Consider the following 8084-nt stretch of genomic DNA (forward strand, 5'->3'; position numbering starts at 1 on the left):
TACAAGCTTCCTTGGCTCCCCATCTCAAAAGGAATTCTATGAGGACATGGTCACTTCCCCCTAGGGTCCCCACCTCCTTCACCTCATCCACCAACTCTTGCCTGTTGGTCAGTATTAAGTCCAGTATGGCTGAACCTCTTGTGGGTTCATCTACCATTTGATAAATGAAATTATCAGCCAGGCAGGTCAGAAACATGCATGACTGAGGACGCTTCGCAGAGTTAGTTTCCCAGCACACATCTGGGAAATTGAAGTCACCCATGATGACAAGGTCCTGCCGCTTGGATATTTTCTCAAGCTGCTCACAAAGTGCAGCATCCACATCCTCTCGTTGGTCAGGCGGTCGGTAGCAGACACAAACCACCACACTGTTTGTTTTCCCCTCGCTTATTTTCACCCAGATGCTTTCCACTGCAGATATGCTCTCCTTCACTAGAATTTCCTGACAGGTAAGCCCTTTCCTCACATACAGTGCCACTCCTCCACCTCTTCGATCTATTCTGTTTTTTCTGAACAGTTCATATCCATCCACCATTACATTCCAGTCATGAGAATCATTCCACCAAGTTTCTGTGATGCCTACTAGATCATACCTTTCCATCAGCATGAGAAGTTCCAGCTCTTCCTTTTTATTGCCCATGCTTCGGGCGTTAGTATAAAGACAACTGAATCCTTTTACTTTTGGTTCCCTATGAGCTGGCCTTGCCGGTTGGGCTGCCTCCGATCGTTTTCCTTCCATACACTCCCTATGTTGATCGTCTCCTTCCCCTAGTGGCTTTAGTTTAAAGCTCTCCTGATGAATCTCCCCAGGTTCCTGCCAAACACATTCTTCCCCAGTTTCGATAAGTGCAGTCCATCAGGTGCTAGTAGGCCTTCCTCAAGAAAGCCTATCCCATGGTCCCAGAAACCAAATCTCTCCTGCCGGCACCAACTACGCAGCCAGTGATTCACCTCCATTATCTTCCTCTCCCGATGCATTCCTCTTCCCTTGACAGGCAAGATTGAAGAGAATACCACTTGTGCCCCCATTTGCTTGAGCTTCCTCCCCAGATCTTGGTAGTCTTTTTTAATAGGAGCGATGGTATTCAGGGACATGTCATTCGTTCCCACATGGACCATCACAAATGGGTAGCGATCCGTAGATTTGAGGAGTTTGGGCAGCCTTTCTGAAACATCTTTAATTTTCGCCCCTGGCAAGCAACACACCTCTCGGGTTAGGGGGTCGGGCCCAGCCACATGGCGATCCATTCCTCTTAGCAGGGAGTCTCCAATTACCAGTACTCTCCTTTTTTTTTTCTTCTCAACTCCATTTCCTTCTGTCCCCGTGGCCTCTTCCCTTTGTCTTAGAGTTTGTTTTGGGACCTCTTCCCTTGTTGATCCTTGCACCTCCTCTGCAAGGGCCTGAAATCTATTCTGGAGCTCCAAAGGCCCCGAGAACTGTCTCGCCCTTCGCTGTTCAGTCTTTTTCTGAACTGCCTGCAGAGGCTCCCTATTGTGGTCAATCTCCTTGTCCTCTTCAGGACTGGTTGTATTCTCTTTATTCTCTTTATTCCATGTTGCAGAGCTCTGGACTACGAACTCCTCCCCTTTCTTACTTTGGGTCAGAGTAATAATTCTGTTTTCTAGTGCCCTAATCTTTTCCTCCAAAAGTCTTACCAGCTTACACTTGGGGCAGCTGTAGTCCATCTTGTTTTCTGGGAGGAAGGCAATCATGTCACACTCACTGCAGATGATGGGATGAGTGTCCTGGAGGTCCATTTTAATGTCTAGGCAGTGCAAGTACTAGGGAAATATAATCTATTGATATAATCTACTGATTCTAATTTCTCGGCCAAGAACCCCAGGCTAAGAGCCACAGGCCAAGAGCCCTTTCTCTCTCTCGCTCTTCGGCTCGCGCCAAAGGCTCGCGCCTCTGGTGAGGAGCAGCCCTTTTTAAGCCTCCCAACAATTACCCAGCAATCACCTCACCCAGGCAGAACAATAGCCTCACCTGGTCAGCAGCAACTCTCCCCAGTAGCTCTCTCCACGTGCTCTCAGTTGTCTGAGCTCATATAAGTCCCAACGCATTTCACCTGTTGGCTTTATCAAGGGACAAATATGAGTGTTTCAAACACACTTCTTATATGCAAAAAACTTCTCTCGGACAGTATGTAAGGTCGTATTAATCGCAGCTCTTAGCTAATGGCATTCCAGACGCGGAATGCCATTAGCTAAGAGCTGCGATTATCCTTGATTTATTATTGCCATTGTTGTCCCAGTGCATCTGTACTGTTTCACAGTTATGTAATAAAGGCATTGTGGGCATTGTATTCATGAGAGCACAAACAAGACAAGATCATGGAAAATGATGATATAAAGATTCTCTGGCACTTCCAATTGCAAACATGGAGCATAACACCCGATATCACAGTTGTAGGGGGGGAAATGAGAAAAAGGATTTGTATCAATACATTGCAATCCCAAGAGACAGCAAAATAGAAAAGAAATAACAGGAGAATATCATGAAATACTACAAGACCTACAAAAAGAGAGCACCTCTGAGAGAAGTAGGTGACCCATCATCGGAGCCCTTGGAGTAGTGCCTAGAAGTCTCAAGAAACACTTGGATATTCTGGGCACTGATCAAATAGCACCAGTTCATGTGCAGAAAACAGTGCTGTTTGGAAAACCAAGAATCCTGTGAAGATACCACTGCAGTTCCCAAGTACTTGGTGTTCTGCAATTTGAGATCTAGCCAAATACCAGTCAAATATCTGAATGTGACAATCCCTTTATTTATTTATCTATTTATTTATTTATTTAATGGTGCTACACTAACTTATATTAGTGGCTTGCATAGTCATAATTTTTTCATAAGGTGTCTAAATTTATACTAATTATTGTATGTTAAAAGAGACAGATCACTTACTACAGAATACAAGGAGTAGGAGGATGGAGGAGGGAACTTCACTGCACAACAACAGAAAAACATGCTAAAACCATGTTCAGTAGAAAGACCTCAGCCAACTAAAATGATACACAGTCTTTTGCAGCTTTCTGAAGAATTCCAGGCGACTGAAGCAAGCCTTTTTGAAAGGTTTTTAAGGTTTTTAAGTCTCAAATTACTTGACAGCTATGACTGGACTCACTGTTGGACTACAGAACATCAAAAGGGGCAATGATCATGCAGTTAGAAAGGAAGGAAGACTAGGGAATAGATGTCATCCAAAGGTAGGACCACAGCCACACATTTTTTAAAAGTGAGACTACTCAGGAAGACCCACCCTGGTCGGGCAGGGAGAATCATAAAAGGGCTCCTAAACTGATTGCACCCTGACGCGGCCAAAGCACAGACTGGCGTCAAGGTGTGTCAGTGAGACATGGCACGCTTTGAGCAGGGGAAAGAAGGTGGAAAAGAGAAAAGCACAGAAAATGAAAACTTACCAGTGACACTTTAAAGGTGACACTTTAAGATAAACCCATGTGTGATCTGGAAGAAAGAAGGGAGGGGAAAAAAACATGGAAGCCAAGATACTGATTTGGCTATCCAGCCACAGCCACCCCAGATACGAGGAAAAGATGCTGGGTTTGGATCCGCAGCCCCCTACACTGGGGTGGGAAAGCGGAGAAGGTTGGCCTCCCAGGGGTATACTGGGACTTGAGAGGAGTGTTTGAGGAATGTAAATGCGACAATCTACCCCAGCACAGGAAAACTGACTGCTCGATTGAGCTGAAATCGGGAACGGCCGCCCTAAGTGAAGATTTATTCTGAGTCCATGGGAGATGGTGGAATTGAGAGTGTTCTTAGACAAGCACCTAATGAGGGATTTCATTCGACCTGCAACTTCCCACATGGCAGCCTCAGTACTATTTGTAAAACAGAAAGATGGTTCATTAAGACTGTGTACCGATTAAAGGTGCCTGAACACAGTGTCCAATTCCAATGCTTATCCCCTCCTGCTAATAAAAGATCTGCTGGGGCAGTTGGGGAAGGGAAGGTTTTTCACCAAATTGAACCTTAGGGAAGCATATTACCGGGTGCACATAAGAAAGGGACATGAACATTTGATGGCTTTCAACATGCCATTGGGACAGTTTGAGTACCTCGTGATGCCACTAGGGTAGTTCAATACGCCCAGTGTGTTTATGAATTTAATTAATGAGGTCCTCCATGATTTACTATATGAAGGAGCCTTGGTTTATTTAAATGATATTTTATTATACTTGGGTAATCTGGAACACCATGTATCCCTGGTGAGGGAAGTGCTATGGAGGTTGCAGGAGAACCATTTGTATGCAAAACTGGGAGGGGTGTGTAATCTTCCATTGATCTTCCTCAGTGCCCTGGCCTCAACGAAAGACTTGGAGGAAAAGCTCTGTTTTGCAGGCCCTGTGGAATGCGTAAAGCTCCAACAGGGCCCACAGCTCACCCATGGGCTCATTCCACCAAGTTCCACCTGAAAAGGCCCTGGCCCTGGTCAAGGCCAGGCATGCCTGTCTCGGGCCTGGAATCACCAACAAATCAGTGCCCGCAGAGCGTAAAGCCATGGCCCCTATGGGTGCTGTGATCCTCCAGAAAGGAGAAAATGGACATTTGCACCCACTGGCTTACATCTCTAAGAAATTTAATAACACAGGAACTGGGCAATTTGGGGAAAGGAGGCAGCAGCCATAAAGCTATCTTTGTCCACTTGGAGAAATTGGTTGGAGGGCTCCCCTACCCTATTCGAAGTGTGGCCTGATCACAAGAACCTACAAGTCCTTAGACCAAGGGTAGTCAAACTGTGGCCCTCCAGATGTCCATGGACTACAATCCCCATGAGCCACTGCCAGTATTTGCTGGCAGTGGTTAATGGGAATTGTAGTCCATGGACATCTGGAGGGCTGCAGTTTGACTAGCCATGCCTCTTAGACAACCACACAATATAACAGCTAAACAGATTAGATGTGCAGAGTTTTTCTCCCGGTTTTCATTAACAATGAAACATCTGCAGGGGAAACTGGATTTCCTGGCAGATGCGCTGTCCCGCCTCCCCTAACACAAAAGCAAGGCGGAGCTGGTAGTGGAATTGGTCTTCAGTCCCGCTCATCAAGGGCAGGCTGCAGTAAGGCCGCTGAAGCACACTCCGCCCTGGGAGGTTGGTTATCACGGGACTTGGGAGGGGATAGTGAATTCCCGCAACTCAAAGTCAGCCTACAGGAAAAGGAAGGGGTGTTCAGTAAAGGGGGGGCACCTGTATGTGCCCACAGCTGCATGGCTGGAAGTGCTAAACCTGTGCCACCATTCCAGGCCTGCTGGACATTTTGGTTTTGTAAAAACGTTGCACCTGGTGAGGAGGCATTATTGGTGGCCCACCTCCAGGATGATGTGGAGACCTATGTGAAGGGGTGTCCCATGTGCATCATGGCAAAAGCCAAGGTCACCCAGCTGGCTGCATGTGGGGGAGTGCGGAATCAAACCCAGATCACCAGATTAGAATTCCGCACTCCTAACCACTACACCAAGCTGGCTCTGTAGACATCGCCTTGACTCAGCGAGGTTCTGATCAATAGGCAATCAGACTTGGGAGGGGAGGGTTCAATGCCAGCCAGAAATGAGCAGCTGAAGAGGTAATACTGAAGCTGCTCCTACTCTCTAAACTCGCAACCTATCCTGCAAAATTATCTCCCTCGAAATAGCTATGCTTGTATCCCTCTTTCTCTCACCCACTCCCACTGACAGCAAAAGAATGCAATGAGCTCTCATATAGTTCTGGGGTGTATATATGCCAAGACATTCCTATTGAAATGAAAAGGAGCACTACTCTTGGCTTACAAGGATGCCAATCAAGCTAAACAGGTAATCATTGGAGTAGCCACGGAAACCAAAAGTCAACCCTCTCAAGCCCCGTCTATGTCAGAAGAGAGATTTTTGTGTGGTTCACATGCTCATGCACATATGCCGAGAGAAGAAACTCCCCCCCCCCCCCAAAATCAACACACACACACACAGAGGAGTAAGACCCGTGTGTTGTACATAGTCATTGGGGGCCTGGCACTACAAGCCCCGGTTCATGACCAACAAACCCCTCCATTTTGTGGGTTCACGGAGACCTCTCTAGTGCCCATCTCTAGTCTGAAGTAGCACAACATTTGAGTCCAATGGCACCTTTAAGACCAACAAAGATTTATTCAAGGCATGAGCTTTCATGTACATACACACTTCCTCAGACAATGGAACAAAAATCATTAGAATACAGATATAGTAAGAGAGTAAATTAGTAAGCAGCTGAGGATTGGATAGTTCCTTGCTAGAATTACAAAACCTATTTTTTGGATTCAGTTGCTGTTAACAGAAGAAAAGGGGATATAAAAATGTCAAGATTAGTGATTAATAGACAAGTATCTCAGAATTAGTTTCTGTGAAACACTTTCCTGGGAAGCCCACTTGGAAAATGTAAAGCCCATAATCCTTTGGACACTGAAGGCCATTTGAAAATTCTGTTACTCAAAATGAGTTTTTTGATTGATCCTGCCATGAAACTGTAATAAGAGCAAGGCAGAAATATGAAGCTGGAGTGCTGAATTAATGAAAAACCTGGAGAGTGTTCAAAATATTTTCTTTTTAATCCTAGATCTGACTAAGGGCACTCAAGTTGCATTGATGTGGGCCACACTAGGCCTCTCTTCAGGTAGGGCTTGGGTACATGTTGCTTTAATTACTGTTTTGGTATAAGCAGACAAAAGCCCCAGACTCCCATCTTTCAGCCACAAGGCTTCTTGAGTGAGGGAAATTATTTAAATACACACAATAAAATAAAATAATTTACCATATAAAATACAGAATTTCTGATATAAGCTTTAAACAAAGAAGTAGGGTCAGTTCACTTCATTATTGAAATCAATTAGGACCATCAAAAATTATATTTCCGACTGAGGTTATTCACAGAGCTACATTTTGGTGGGTATAGCTACATACAGAAAGCAAAATATTTGGACCATGAGCAACCTCAATCTGAAATATTCAGGATTCAAACTTTATGACAGTCATTCAGACCAAGTTATATGAAGTTAATACATAAAAGACCAAAAGAATATGGTCATTTAATATAATATAATTTAAAACATAATAGAATAGAGCTTAAAATTATGCTACTTTAGAGCATTGGATTTTTATGGCGGTGGCACTAAACTTAGCCAGCTGCGTTGTCACCTGGGTGGACTCATCACTTAGCAGCCTCTTTGCTCGATCTACATCATGATGTTCTGGCAACTTTTTAAGGAGTGGTTCAATCAAGTTGCTACGAATGTCTACATAAGCAGGGCAGTGGAACACTGTATCACTTTCGCCACTCCCACAAGTGTATCTTGTATCAATTTCCCCAAGCTCTCTTGTATCAATTTTGCCACTCCCACAAAATCAGCTGCTTAAAGTTATAGAATAATTTTATTGAGAACAGAAACAAACTTTGTGAGTAGAGAGGAGAGACGAATAGTCCTAACTGTCTAGCTGACTACAGGAAAGAGGCAGGAAGTATACACAAAGGAGCAGGAAATCTCCAATTGAACCAACCAGGACATAGGAGGAAAATATTTGAAAATATCAGGAAGTTCCTAATCCAATTATGCTAACTACATATCTTGTCCAATACCCCCTGCAGGATATTCTTCTTATACTGTTAAATCATGCACATTGCCAATCTTGCATATTCAACAGTATATACAACACAAAGGTACAGTCTTTTCTAGGAATGTAACATCCCTGTGTTTTTGAATGACAGGCCTTCTGGCTTCCCATTGCAATAATTTCAGCCACTCCCTTTGGTCTCCCTGTCTATATCTGCCCTCTGAATTACTACTACGTATTTGTCAAAGTGGCAAGACATCCGGCTCCCCTGCTTCCCTTCTCCTTGCCCATTGCACAGCTCATGTATGGAAGACAAGGCTTCTCTGACGCCTGCACCATGAGACAGTTTTAGGCCACAAATCAGGACCCTCAACTAGGATTAAATGACAATCGGCAGTGAGGCTTGCTTGCAGCCTTTTGTCTGCAGTAGACTAATATAGCAACCACTCTGGAATTAGAGAGAGAGAATCACCTGCCATGGCAGATAAAAAGATCCAAA

This window comes from Paroedura picta, chromosome 3 (assembly GCF_049243985.1).
Source record: "Paroedura picta isolate Pp20150507F chromosome 3, Ppicta_v3.0, whole genome shotgun sequence".
Classification (NCBI taxonomy): Eukaryota; Metazoa; Chordata; class Lepidosauria; order Squamata; family Gekkonidae; genus Paroedura; species Paroedura picta.